Genomic DNA, 15,425 nt, shown 5'->3' with positions numbered 1-15,425 from the left:
CAAAAAAAAAAAAAAAAAAAAAGAGAAATCCCACCAACTTGGGGAACAAGAAATGTGGACTCATTTTCAACGTGGTTCCTCTACCTGGAAGAAAAGAGGACTCTAGTAAAGTTTCTTTTCTGTATTGGTGACCTGGTACAAAGTAAACACTCATAGCAATTGTATGATTGGTGATGGGGAAAGAAAGGGGGGGGATTAGAAAAGCAGTCAGGATTTGTAAGTGAAAGAGCATTTAAGGTAGGTGGAAACTTTATCTTAGTCTGTTTGAGCTGCTTGATATAACAAAAATGCCATAAACTGGGTGACTTGCAAATGACAGAAATTTATTTCTCACAGTTCTGGAGGGATGCCCAAAATCAAGGTGCTAGAAGATTAGTGTCTGGTGAGGGCCTGCTTTCTGGTTCATAGACAGTCATCTTCTCACTGTGTTCTCACATGGTGGAAAGGGAGAGTTAGCTCGCTGGGGTCTCTCTTGTAAGGCACTAACTCCCATCGTGAGGGCTCCGCTCTCCTGACCTTATCATCTCCCAAAGGCCCCCCCTTCTAATACCATCATCTGGGAAGTTAAGATTTCAGTCATGAGTTTTTAAGGGTGGAAGAGACATAAATATTATGACGATAGCAACCATGGAGAAACCACGAGGCAAGTGCTGGGAATTAGTGACTTTATGGATTTGGAGAACATTTAAAACTAGGTTCTTTAAACCCAGCATTCTAAAGGCTTAAAAGGGATAGGCATTAAAAGGCACAAAAGCGTTGAAATCTGGGGACTATCGAAGATTTGATATAAGGTGAATATTGGTAGAATGAATGAGTATGGGGTTAGAGCTTTTAAGTGTAGGTTTTCCTCTCATCTCTACGAAAAGGAAGCCCTGAAGCTCTGAGACCACTCCACCAAAGTCAGACTTCACACCCCAACCACAGGGAACTAGAGACACTGGTGGCAGAGTGGACAGAGGTAAGAACAGGAAAGGGTGTGGGACAGGACCCAGCAATGGGCTGCAGAACAACAGACCAGGGCTGTGGAAAGATGTCTAAGGTTTTCTCAGTGCTGTGTCAGTTAATCAGAGGAAGTGGGACAGCCGCCACCTTCCGATCAGAGGAATATCCACAGGACAGGAGTCGGTGTAGGTGCCACCGCCGAGAGGGGCCCGTGCAGGGGTCTCAGCTACAGAGAGAATTCTCTTCGTTGGGTTGAGAGAAAGAGGAGGAGGAAGAGGCGGAGGAGGAAAAGAAAGAAGAGAGACTGAGTCAGATGGAAGCACAGAGAGAAAATCTGAAAGGAAGTGAGTCACATGCAAGAGAAAGTGAAACCGAGGGCTAACCAACCACCCACACTGCAAAAGACATGCTTCTCTAGTGCTCTCCGCTGGAGGAAACAGCTCTTTCTCGGGCACCTGTCCCAGCCTCGAACATCCTACTCTTATAGCTGCCCCTCCCCTTTAGAGGATGAGATGGTGGCTGTGAAGGAGAGTTAAATGACAAAGCACAGGGAGCTGGGATTAACTGCAGTCAATATCTGCCTGGGGAAGGGGAGGCACACCTCATCCATACCTAACCCTTAACTGTACCCCACAATTTTAAAATAAATTTAAAATAAATAAATGTATTTCCCTGAAAAAATTAAAAATAAAATGACTTAAAGCACTCCACAGCTACAGATCATCATTTTTGCTATACTCATGCTGGACCTGTTTCCTCTGACCTAGGTGAGGTGAACAAGTGAGGAATAAGAAAAGCCCGTTCTTCTGATCAACGCTGTTTAACTCGGAAGCACAGGACTTCACTGAGGTCTTCTGATCTTCAGATTCCTTTACACAGTAACAACATGAAAAAATAAAAATGATCATCTTTAAGATTATCCTTTTAACATAATATTTTATCTTGTACTGCTGGAAGGTCTTTAGAGATGATACCACGCACAGAGCTGTCATCTCCTGTGATAGCAATGCCTCGTTCTGGAACACCCCCTGAAGGACCCACCTGAGGCTGGTCTACAGTTTCTACCAATACTAGCTACCATTTATTGTGTCGACAGTCTGTGAAAAATGACAAATACATTTTAACTCTAATCCTCAAGACAATCGAGAAAGTGGAAATTGTGATCCACAGAGGAATAAGATGAGATTGTGTCTCTTTCTGACTTTTCCCACCCCCACACTTATACACAGTCAGGCATCACTTCACAGTGGGGATAAATTCTGAGAGATGCATAGTTGTGTGCACATCACAGCCTGTACTCACACAAACCTAGAAGGCATAGCCCACCTAGGCTACATGGTGTAGTCTTTTGCTCCTAGGCTACAAAGTTGCACAGCATGGGACTGTACTGAATACTGTAGGCAACTGTAACACCATGGTAAGTATTTGTGTATCTAACCATATCTAAATGCAGAAAGGGCACAGTAAAAATACGGTGTAAAAGATAAAAATAGTGATGCACTTGTCTAGGGCACTAACTGTGAATGGAGCTTGCGGGACTGGCAGTTGCTCTGGGGGAGTCAGTGAGTGAATGGTGGGTGAATGTGAAGTGTTAGGACTGTGCACTACTGTGGACTTTATAGACACTGTACACTTAGGCTACACTAAATGCCTTAAGATATTTTTCTTTTTGATATTAATTTATTTATTATAAAGATGTGGGGTACAATTCAGGGGTACAAACATTGATCATGCACCCTTGTTGGTGAGGCATGCCCTTCCCTCCCCTAGCAGCTACCCCCAACTGCCAGTCCCACCCCCCCTTCCCCTGACAGTTTTCTGCTACTGCCAATCGCCTTCCCACAGCATTATAATTGTTCAAGGTCACCTTATGAGTGAGAACATACGGAACTCAGCTGTTTGTTTTTGTGATAAATCACTGAGTATGATCGACTCCAAATCTATCCAAGTTGCTGCAAAGTCCATATATTTGTCCTTCTTTATGGCTGCATAATATTCCATTGTGTAGATGTACCACATTTTTTTTATCCAGTCCAGCTTCGATGGGCAACATGGTTGGTTCCATGTTTTTGCTATTGTGAATAGAGCTGAAACAAACATACGTGTGCAGGTATCTTTTTTTGTAGAATGATTTGAGTTCCTCCGGGTATATTGCCAATAGGGGAATTGCTGGGTCCTATGGAAGGTCAATTTCTAGTTTCTTCAGAAATCACCACACTGTTTTCCAACGAGTTTGTTTTAGTCTGCATGCCCACCAGCAGTGTAGAAGTGTTCTGTTTTCTCCACATCCTCGCCAGCATCTGTTTTTGTTTGTTTTATTAATGATGACCATTCTTACAGGAGTTCGGTGGTATCTCAGTGTGGTTTTGATTTGCATTTCTCTAATGATGAGTGAGGCTGAGCGCTTAGTTTACTGTACTTTTTTATTTTATAAACTTTAAATTTTTTTTTCTTTTGGGTTGGAGTCTCACTCTGTCACCCAGGCTGGAGTGCAGTGGCACGTTCACGGCCACCGCAGCCTTGACCTGCTGGACTCAGGCGATCCTTCCACCTCAGCCTTCCAAGTAGCTGGAACTATAGGCACGCACCACCATGCCTGGCTACTTTTTAAAATTTATTATAGATATGAAATCTTGCCAAGTTGCCCAGGCTGGTCTTGAAACTGTGGGCTCAGGTAATCCACTCACCTTGGCTTCCCAAAGTGCTGGGATTATAGGTGTGAGCCACCGTGCCTGGCCAACTTTAAAATTTTTTAAAAAACTTTTTGACTCTTGTGTAATAACACTGAGCTTACAACACACATTGCACAGCTGTATAAAAATTTTTTCTCTCTTTATATGCGTATTTGATAAGATTAGTACTATTTTACAATTATTTTATTTTTCTTTTAAAACTTTTTTTTTTTGGTTAAAAACAAAGACAGAAACACACACGGTAGGCCAGGCCAACACAGGGTCAGGACCATCAATGTCACTCTCTTCCACTTCCATGTTTTGTCCCACTGGGAGGTCTTCAGGGGCAGAAACACCTATGGGACTGTCATCCCCATGGCAATGTCTTCCTCTGGAATACCTCCTGAAGGACCTGGCTGAGGCTACAGTTACCTTTAAAAAAGTAGGAGTACACTCTATGAACATGACAAAAGTATAGTAAATACATAAAGTAACATCGTCGTTCCTGATCATTTTCAAGAATTAAGTGCTGCATGTAATTGCATGTGCTATACTTTTATGTGGCTGGCAGAGCGGTAGGTTTGTTTACACCGGCATCGCCAAAACGTGAGTAAACGTGACTAATGCGTTGTGCTCCCACATTGCCATGGCTACGACGTCACTAGGCGATAGGAATTTTCTAGCTGTCTTGTAATCTTATGGGACCACTGTCGCATGTGCGGTCCATCCTTGACCAGAACATCTTCATGCGGTGCGTGACTATACGCTTAACAGCCACTAGGTGGCAGCCCGTGTCCATTCGCTAAGCTCGCAGTTGTAGGTGGGAATCCGAGACTAGCCCATTTCCAGAAGGTTAGATCAACCCAGACTGATGAATTAACCCAGAGTATCCGAAAACCCCTGGTTGTCTGGTTATCACAGGAAGTTGGACAGATTTAGGGGCTAAGAGGGCAATTGAGGGTTTCTTCCTTAAATTGTTCATTTTCATTAAGTGATGCCCAGAGTTGAGTAGGATTTCAAAAGGTCAAGGAGTGAAAAGGAAGGCTGACTTGGCAGAGAGATCCTAGTGAGTATAAAAACCAAGATGGAAAAGCTTAGGGTATGCTTGGGAAAATCAAGTAGCTCACATGGCTATGCTGTAAGTTGTCTCATGAGAAAGAATGTGTCCAACCTAAGATCGGTAACATAAATTGAGGGTAGATTCAAGAAATCTTTGAATGTCATATTTTGGGGTTTGAACTAGGTTGTAACTTTAAAGTTTTTCTTTTGAAACAGTGTCAAACTTGCAAAAAAATCTTGTAAGAAGAGTAAAGAGAACTTCTGTACACCAGTCACTCCCTTTTACAATCGTTAATATTTTGGTTATACTTTCTTCCCCCCAACTTTTTGAGAATAAGTTGTAGATATTATGCCCCTTTACCCATGACCTAAAAACAAAGACAACAATTTTCATAATTATAAAATTATAAAATCAAAGAATGTAACTGATATAATATTATCTAATTTACAAACCTGATTCAAATTTTATTATTTTTCTTTTTTTTTTGCGTTGAAGTTTCACTTGGTCACCCAGATTGGAGTGCAGTGGCCGCTCCCGGCCACCACAGCCTCGCCTGCTGGGCTCCGGCGATCTTCTGCGTCAGCCTTCCAAGTAGCTGGAATTACAGGCATGTGCTACCATGCCCGGCTGATTTTTTGATTTATTGTAGAGATGAGGTCTCACTGCCCAGGTGGGTCTTGAACCTGCGGGCTCAGGCAATCCACTCACCTATTATTTTTCAAGTAATAATTTTCATGTTTCTTTTAATCTGGAATTGTTTCTCCACTTTATCTTTCACAACATTGTTATTTTTGAGGAGTACAGTGTTCCTATTCTGTAGATGTCCCTTGATTTGATTCGTCTGTGGTTCACGTGACTAAATTTGAATCCATCTCACTGTATCACATCAAAAAGCATAAGGCAGCAGTTTCCCATTTTTGGTAACATAAGGTGGTATCCTTTTTTTTCTTTTTACTGTGCAGTTATCATTTTCCTCTTCAAAATAATAAACACTTTAAAATATTTTAAAATCATGTAAATATCTTATTTCTTATCAAACTTTCAATTTTCACTTACTAGCTTTGGTATTTCATCTTCTCAACAGTTGAGAGTCATCAAAAATACATTGAACCGGGCAGGATAAAATCAGAACCATGTTTACAAGTATCACTTTGGAAGCTGTGCCTGTCTCTGTGTGTGTGTGTGTGTGTGTGTGTGTGTGTGTGTGTGTGTGTGTATGTTTGAGAGAGAGAGAGAGTGTGTGTACGTGTGATATACTATCTCTAAGATCTTTAAGTCCTATCCACTGTCGCCCTTCCTTCTGCCTGAAACTTAGAACACTTAGGGTGTTAGAGTTCTAACCTGCTCCAGGAAATCTTTTAACCTTGAGTCTAGGACATAAGAATTTTGATAGATCAGAGAGGAGAAGAAGACATCTTTCCTCTAGGCAATGCAGCCCTGTCTCAGCTTACACATTTTGGATACGTTTATTCCCTTGGGCATGTACCTTTGTGCAAGGCACAGTCAGCACAACCATGAATGCAGAGACCTACAGCTCTGGGTTGGAGGTGGGGACTGTCACAAATTTGGGACAGAACAAACATAGTAAGCTCTTACTGCCCAACCATCTCTCATCTACTTATTTCACCACATATCCTCTCTTTTAATCTTGCAGCAACCCTCCAAGGCAGGCACTATCATTCCCATTACTACAGATGAAGAAACAGATCAGCAGTCTCTGCAGAAGACCAAGATTTGAACCCGATCTCTCTGATTCCAAACCTGTATCATTTCTGCTGCTTTATAACTCCATTGATTGCATGACAATACTAAGAGCAACACTTGTTATTGCCTCAAAACGGACACAACCAGTATTTTCCATATACGTTTTCCTTACATTCTCGCAACTTGAGGGACATCCAGAGCAGATGTCATTTGTCTCATCTGATAGACTGCTAGTGGGATACCAAGCCTTCTGATGCTCACTCAAGAGATCTGCCTGATTTCATCATGTGTCCCCTTTTGAGGAGGTGGGAGAGGATTGGGGGGTGGGGTGGGGAGAAGAGATAAGGAGCAAAAGTTAGAGGGGCCGAGTACATCAGGGGAGGGGAGACCTGTGAAACCAAGATGTCCCTTCTGGCTCCCTGAATGTGAGCTGTGGGGCTGCCCAGCGATGCCTGCAGGCTCCAGGATGCAGGACACATCTGCGCCCTTTTTGGTTCCTCTTGCCAGAGCCCAGGAGATTGGCAGGGACTCTAGAGAAGACCCACTCCTGGGTGCAGGACAGATGCTGAGCAGCTGAGCAGGCAGAACGAGGTAGGCAGGGAGGGCCTCTCCTCCAACGAACTCGCTTTCCAGAGGCCTGAGAGCACAGCGCCCTCCCCGCCTCCTTGGGGAGGAGGAAAGCTGGCTTCTCTCCCCTCTTACTCCCAGAGGCTCTCAGGGCCCCAGAGGGAGGCCTCTGCCTGGGACAAAGAACTGAAGGAGCAGTAGAACCTCAAAGTATGAAAGGAAAGGAGAAACTGGGCTTCTCCTCTGCTTTTTCTTGTGAGACAAGAGGCAGCTAGGGTGGGACGGAGAACGATTTTGTGGGCCCCTGCAGGGGAGGGGAGAAGTTCAAAATCACAGGGAGATTTAACTCTGAGGGTAAAGGAAAAAGATACCTTTCCTTGTGTATCCACTCCCCAAAATAACAGACAGACATCTGGTGGGACTGTCTTAGGCTTTTGACATAAAGAAAGTTTCCTACGGACCTGGGAGAGTTTCTGTCACTTCATGAGGTCCGTTTTGGAAACAGGGCCAGGGTTGCGATGAAAGGGCCGTGTGTTCCCCTGGGGGGCAGTGACAAGAGGCTGGGCAGTGTGTTTTGAACCCCTGCTCCATCGTTAACCAGCTATTTGAGTTTAGGCAACCTCCACAGCCTTGAAGGCTTTGTCTTCTCCTACAACATGGGGCTATATTAGTGCCCGTCTCAACATGACGGGCTTACAAAATGAGGGGGGTGTGGAAGGCTTAGTGTCTCACCTAGTACATAGCAAGTGGGCAAAGAATTGAGCTGCGATCACACTTTTCACAGTGAAAAGCGCACTGGGCTGAGGGTGAGAAAACCTGGTTTCTATTTGTTTCTTTCTAGATGCGTGACTCTCTCTGGCAAACAATATCCTCTTCTTTCCCTTCTCCCCCCATTTGTCCTCCAGTAAAGCGATAGTATTGTGTGAAATCCAAGTTCTACTTCCAGTCCTAATACTAACTTACACATTTTGACCTAATGGAAATTACCACCCTGAGCCAGTTTCTTCATCCATAAATAGAGAGGATGATACCTATTTTGAGTTGTTGATTATTGGCATAGTGTCCAGAGTCAGGCAGGCCTGGACTTGAATCATACCTTCAACTCTTCTTAGCCAGGAGTACTACTGTGGGCATTCTACTTTACTTCTCTGAGCTTCGGTTTTCTCAGTTGTGAAATGGAGGTTATAATACCCAATACCTTGTTGAGCTTTGTAAAGGCCACTTGAGACAGTAAGTGTAAGCTGCTTGATGCAGAACCCAGCTCAAAGTAAGTACCCTGGGAGTAAATTAGTAGCTGAGAGCTTTCCTGTACGAATGAGATCACCCAAGGAGTATTCTTTTAATCACATTTCCTCTGCCCCAAACCAAAAGGAGACAAGGAGTATGCAAACTTTAAATTCTTATGCTGCTTCCCCCATTTAAATGGACCCACTGAAAAATATCTAGGAATAGTTGTCCCAAATCCAGCCATAACCTGCTCCAACACTCCTCAACTATTCCCTTCAGGGTAACCCACAAGGCCCATCCATCAACTCTCAAGCCCACCTTTGTCATGCAGAGCAGACCAGCCCCCAGCTACGAACCCCCCCAACACACACGCACACCAACACCCACATCCACTCACCCACACACAAATCTCACACATCATTTCTCAAAAGCTGGGTCAAAGTCACTGTCCACCCACCGCCAGAAGCTCCTTTCCTCATCCCTTCTCCCAAGGGAATCCTCACCCTCTGCTGACATCACCCTGCCCCCACCCCACCCTCTAGCACAGGCACATGGTGGTCACCATCCCACTTCTCCTCCCCTTCTCTATTGCTCAGTAATTATATTCTCCGCCTCCCAGTGTCATGCTAATATATGCTCCTAGCACAGCTGCCCAGATCAAATTAGAGCCCAAGCCGGCAGGCTGACTAATTGTGTTTTCTGGGTTGGAATTGCCTTTCCCCACCTTTGGGGTACAGAGCCAATAAAGAGTAAATGAGCACTGCCAATATTTGCTGAGGATATGTGATTCTTCTTGCCTGGGTGGTTTTGTCTTCCCCAACCAATCTGGGCCCCTTGAATTAGATTAGACCAGAATGAGAGAAGAGAGTTTTACTCACAGGACCCTCCCAAGTCCCATCCATTTTCTCGCAGTTCAGCTAAGCTGGGCCTGACCACCGTCATGAAGCCAAGGAAGAGAAAATGGTGTGGAACACTTTCTCAAGCAGGAGATTCTCCTGCCACCTTTGCGAGTCTCTCCTTTCTTCCCAGTCCCAAATCTTTCCTCCACATAATCATTGCCACTTGTCCTGCAATGATTATTGTTGAATTCTCTTATTTCTGTCTCACGTGAAAAAGAATACTACTCTCTTTAAACAGAAAACTGTTTTACAGCCCAATTTTTCTGTTTCCTTTTTCATGTCTGGAACATAATACAAGCTTTCATTTGTCTAGAGACAAAGTTTTCTTTGTTTCTTTCTTTCTTTTTTTTTTTTTAGTTGGAGTCTCACTCCATCACCCAGGTTAGGGTGCAGTGGCACGCTCATGGCCACCTCAGTGCTGACCAGCTGGGCTCAGGCAATCCTTCTGCCTCAGCTTTCTAAGTAGTTGGAACTACAGGTGCGTGCTACCATGCCTGGCTAATTTTTGGGTTTATTGTAGAGATGAGGTCTCGCCAAGTTGCCTAGGCTGATCATGAACCCGTGGGCTCAGGTTATCCTCTCACCTCGGCCTCCCAAAGTGCTGAGGGATTACAGGCTTGAGCCACACCTCCTCTGAAGTTTAAGGGGAAATCTATCTTTGTCTCTTCCTAAATGGTGGTTTGCTGGCAATCTTTGGCATTCCTTGGCCTGAAGATGCATCACTACAAATTTCTGTCTTCACAGAATTTCTCTCTGTGTGTGTCTGTCTTCACATGGTTGTCTTTTTAAAAAGACACCAATCATTTTGGATTAGAGTTACTCCACTCTAGTATGGCCTCATCTTGATTTAATTTACTGCATCTGCCATAACTTTATTTCCACATTTTATTCCACAAATGTTTATTGTATGCTTACCGTATGCCACATAACGAGATGCATGTTAAAGACTATAGAGGCATAATTCCTGCAATCAAAAAGACCAGGGCCTCATGATGGGTCTAAATATGTGTAGATGTACAGAAATCAAGGAATCTGTGTCAGGTGCAGTGTGGGTACACGAGGCTTGGGATAGAACAGAAAAGGTATTACCAAGGAGGTGACTCTTGCAGGAAATCTTATATTATTCAGGAGACCAAAAAGTGAGGACAGGAATTCTGGGTAGAGACAGAAAAGATACAGGGTCAAGAAAGTCATGGCAATTTCATGACCTCCAGTGTAAAGGATGAAACCCAACAGAGTAGCCAGAGATGGCCATGAGTAGTAGAGGGATATCTTACTTATGGAGTTCTCTGGGCCCCCAGTTCATGTCTTTTTAGCTTAGGGAGAGCAGACTTGCTTCTGAAAAACTCAGGCTACCCCAGCGAGGGCCTTTTCCTTTGCTGTCAACTTTCCTTCTTAAATTTACCTGCAGTAGTGCTTTCCACAAATGTTTGTCCCCTTCTTGTGTGAATACTTCTTTTGGATGTGCTTTCGAGAAGAATCTATTTCTAAAGCATTGAAGAGAAAAATACTGCTTGCCGAATTTCCAGAAACAAAAGGAAAACCTCTGACTGGATCTCTGATGTTCTCCCATGTACTCAGAGACTTTCTCTGCCTCTGCATTCATTCATTCATTCATTCAGTGCTGATTTTCTTCAGCACTATATCAAGCACTATTCTAGAGGTGACCTAGGGTCAGTGAATAGGAGAGTCCCTCCCCTGAGGAACTCAATCTAGAGAAAGAGAGACTAATACATAGATACTTAGAAAGAGGCAAATGGAGCCCAGAGAAGGGCCACTGCAATCATTGCTTGAGGGCTGCCATGAGCAAAGCACTGAAAACTGAGTGGTGTTTATTGTGGGCTAGAAGTCTCAGCTGGTCATACCCCCTCTGAAGCTTAAGGGAAAATCTATCCTTGTCTCTTCCTAGATGGTTGTTTGCTGGCAATCTTTGGCATTCCTTGGCCTGTAGATGCATCACTCCAAATCTCTGTCTTCACAGGGTTCTCTGTGTGTGTGTCTGTCTTCATACAGTCGTCTTTTTAAAAAGACACCAATAATATTGGATTAGAGTCACTCCACTCTAGTATGACCTCATCTTGATTTAATTTATTGCATCTGCCATAACTCTATTTCCTAACAAGGTCACTTTCTAAGATACTGATTAGGACTTCCAAGCATCTCTTTTGGGGGGAATGCAATTCAATTTGTTATAAGTGCCTAATTCTTCCTAGATGTATCAAGAAGTTTCCCAGAGGTGGGCATGATGGAACTAAGTGATAATTCCAGAAAATCAAGTAAGAATTAGTGTAAAAGGTGGTTTAGGAGAAGACGTTCCTATGGAAAAAAATGCCATGAGAAGAGACATGAAGGAACAGAAAAGGCATGGATAGACTAAAGACCGGTGAAGACTTCCCCTGCAGCTGCAAAGCAGAATATTCCAGACCAAAGTGGCAAAGGATGGGATGTGAGATTATGACAGGCTCTGTGGCTTCTTTATCCTGGTGTCAGCTGGGTATCTTACTTACAGACATGTGACTTACTGCTCTGACCACCCCAGAAAAACAGGGGCCTTGGGCCGGCAAGGTGGTTCACGCCTCTAATCCCAGCACTTTGGGAGGCTGAGGCGAGAGGATTGTCTGAGCTTAAGGGTTCAAGACCAGCCTGGGCAACATGATGAGACCTCGTTTCTACAATAAAGCAAAAAATTAGCCAGGCATGGTGGCCCGCACCTGTGGTTCCAGCTACTTGGAAAGTTGAGGAGGAAGGATTGCTTGAGCCCAGCAGGTTGCGGCTGTGGTGATTGTGAGTGTGCCACTGCACTCCAGCCGGGGCGACAGAGTGAGACTCTGACTCAGAACAAACAGATATTCAAAACAAATAAATAAATAAGACACACAGGGGCCTGAGCAGTCAGTAAGTGTGATGTGGGAGGCAGCCCTATCCTCAGTGGTGGTGGTGGCCCTCCCGCCCCCTTCTTCCCTTCCAGAATGGGCACAGGCATCCTCTCTGACCTTTCCCACGAAAGATAAATCCCAACAGAAAGATATTCTGTTGTATTCATCCACATAGTCTCAGCTCTCAGCTCAACAGCTGGCCCCGTGCACACGCTGAATTCGGGTCGGCCGAATGAATGAGTACATGGAAACATACATTCGGTGCTGCAAAACTTGGAGTGGTCCTCCCATCCAAGCGCTTGCACCCGGACTCGTGCCATTCACCTGCCCTGGTGCCTGTTTGCTTCTCTCTGCCTGTCTTCAGGACTGCTTCTGGGAGGGTCTTGCAGGCCATAAGGAAAGACCCACAGACATCTTCAGTATTCTGGGTTTAGGATCAGGCCATATGGAGAAGAGAAGAAGCATGATCCATGGCAGCAGAGTCCCAGGGCTGCCAGGAGAGTGACACGCTGAGAGGGAGAATTAGATGCTGGAGGAAACAGCTCAGCCTCTCCCAAGTCACCTTCTGTGTCTTCATAACTGAATTTCCTGAGAGGATCTGACAAGGTCCCCTCACCAGCATCCAAAATGAAGTGTTCTTACGGGGAAGAGGATCGGTCTCAACACAAAACCTACACGAGTTCTGCTCTGACTCTTACCCCAACCAGCCCCACAGTTGGATTTTAATTTTTACAGAAGACCTACCTTATAATTTTAGGGAGAATGAACCACTATTCTCAGAAAGGGATAGTGGACCAAGCAGAATTTTTTTTTTTTTTGAGTCAAGGTCTCACTCTGCTAGCCCAGGCTGAAGTGTGCTGGCATGATCACATCATTGCAGACCTCAGCTCCTGGGCTCAAGTGATCTTCCTACATCAGCTTCCCAAAGAGTAGCTGGGTCTACAGGTGCACACCACCACACCTGGCTGATTTTTTTTTTGATATTTTTGTTTATAGAGATGAGATCTTGCTATGTTACCTAGGCTGGTCTTAAACTCCTGGGCTTAAGCAATCCTCCCGCCTCTGCTTCCCCAAATGCTGAGATTACAGATAAAAAAGACACCGCGCCCGACCCCAGGAAGACTTATTTTTAAGACCTCTCTCCAGAATAAACTGCTGACAATATCAGAATAAAGTGATCCAAGTCAATTTTACAGCCCTTGAGAAGTTTGCTGCTTTCTAAGCACGTGCCTTATGGGGCACATTCTATCTTTCATGTTGTCTTTTAAACATTCCCTTGCTCACTCAACTATCTTCCTAAACACTCTGAGAAATGAAAATATTATGAAAATTTTTATCAGGTAGATAAGGGTTAGAGTCCTACCATGGCATTTAATAGATGCGCTCACTGGGTCATTAATGCTCCTCTCAGTTCCTCAGTGTCCTTATCTGTAAAAGAGGTAACAATATTTCTTCACAACTTATACTGAATATTAAATTCAAAAATGGTATAAGATTAGTTCAGGACTTGCCTGTTTTCTTTCTCATTTCTTTTCTTTTCTTTTTTTTAATTTAGTTAAAATCTCACTCGGTCGCCCAGAATGGAGTGCAGTGGCACGCTCCTGACCATCAGAGCCTCAACTGCTGGGGCTCAGACAATCCTTCTGCCTCAGCCTTCCAAGTAGCTGGAACTTCAAGTGCATGCTACCATGCCTGGCTAATTTTTTTTTATTTATTGTAGAGACGAGGTCTCGCCAAGTTGTCTCGAACTCACGGGGCTCAGGCAATCCACTCAACTCGGCCTCCCAAAGTGCTGGGATTACAGGCTGAGCCACCGACCCTGACCTTCTTTCTCATTTCTGAAAAGACCAAAGATAATTTGTAGGGGTTCTTTGCAACTATTTTCCTAGGATCTGGTTCAGAGCAGGCACACACGGGTTGCTTATTGGTGGGCTAAAAACAGTTTGAACATATTTACACCAGGTGCTCATGGATACATACAACAATCATACAGCTACATACAACAATCACAAGCAATTATAAATCAATGCAAATTATTAAGTGTTCATGTAACTGGCACTGCTTTCAGAATGTAAGAAAGGAACACAACATTTGCTTCTTGCTTAACTTTGAGCATGCTGTAAGGCCTGAGCAATTTATTAGACTTGCTTCTTTATCTGCAGTTCCTTGTGTCTCTTCGCTGCTCATTTAAGCTTCCCCTCCCCTCCCCATATATCCAGCCAGCCAAGGGATGAGTTATCTCTCCCAGAGCCAGGTGTGGAGAGGAGTGGAGAGGTTTGGGGAGAGGAAGACATCAGGAAGAAACAAGGGAGCTGATGGGGGTGTTTCAGAGAAGGGCAGACAGGGAAAAACTCACTTCATGTTCTTCTCTACATCTTTTGTCCTCATTTTAAGCCACTCTCCTTTCTCCTTTTTGCCTTCTATATCAACTCTTTGAATGAATTCTTCAACCTCTCCCTTTCTCTTGCTGTGCACGGATAAATCTGTCACACATTCAATTCGATTGCTTGCACATTGTCTTATGCATTTTAAAGTCAGAAGCTCCTTGAGGCCTGGGACAAACATATTTGTTTTGAGTAAAGAATTCTCAACGAGGAACTTTCCACTGGAAAAGAGGAGTAGGAGTTCCCTCATAAAAGCAGGAAACTAGAACAGGTTGAAAGCAAGGTACAGCATCATGACTTTAAATATCAGGAGATCCCCCCTCCCGAGAATAGTTGTGAAATATAATTTTTTGGTTTTTATTTAAACATAAATGTATCAAGCAGTTGGAAAGAAACTTGTTAGTCCAATGTCCCCACCAGATCCCCAGTGCCTGACAATCATGAATCCTTCATAAAAATGTGTGCAATGGCATCAGGCATTAGATTGTTGCATTAATTATGTAGGGATTGTTGAAATAACCACAGTTCTGCTCAACACATGCAATAAATGTGTTTTGTTTTGTATTGCAGAAACGACACTGAAAAGTATGACAAGTTTTCAGTGCAAGAACTTGCATTCTGTAGGAGAGATGAAGAAACAACATTAATTGTGATGATATAACACACAACAAGTGCTACAGAGACAAAAACCAAGTACTTCTTTCATTTACTGGAAGGATGGAAGACTGATTCAGTCTGGGAAGCAAAATCACGAGGGAGGTGGCATGGGCTGAAAAAGATGAATGGAATTTTAACAAATATAGAATAAAAAATTATTTGTCAGGAGGCAGAATTATCTCATCTAAATATAATTTGGATGTGAATAAGGGTTAAAGGAGATGAGGGAGGGAACACGTGAATATCTGGGGTAAGAGAGTTTCTGCAGAAGAAAACAGCAAGTGCAAATGTCCTGAGACAGGACCAGGGTTTTTGAGGAACAGCATAGAAGCCCTTGCCCTTGGGGTAGAGTGTGCAAGCCAAAGTGGGTCCAAGACTGGGCCAGAGTGATGGAAAGGGAGGGGGGCAGAATGTGTAGAGACTTGCAAGTCATTTTA

The sequence above is a fragment of the Carlito syrichta genome, unplaced genomic scaffold (genome assembly GCF_000164805.1).
Source record: "Carlito syrichta isolate Samal-C Ts95f unplaced genomic scaffold, Tarsius_syrichta-2.0.1 Scaffold304099, whole genome shotgun sequence".
Classification (NCBI taxonomy): Eukaryota; Metazoa; Chordata; class Mammalia; order Primates; family Tarsiidae; genus Carlito; species Carlito syrichta.
The sequence above is the reverse complement of the archived record's forward strand: the minus strand, read 5'-3'. Positions refer to the sequence as shown.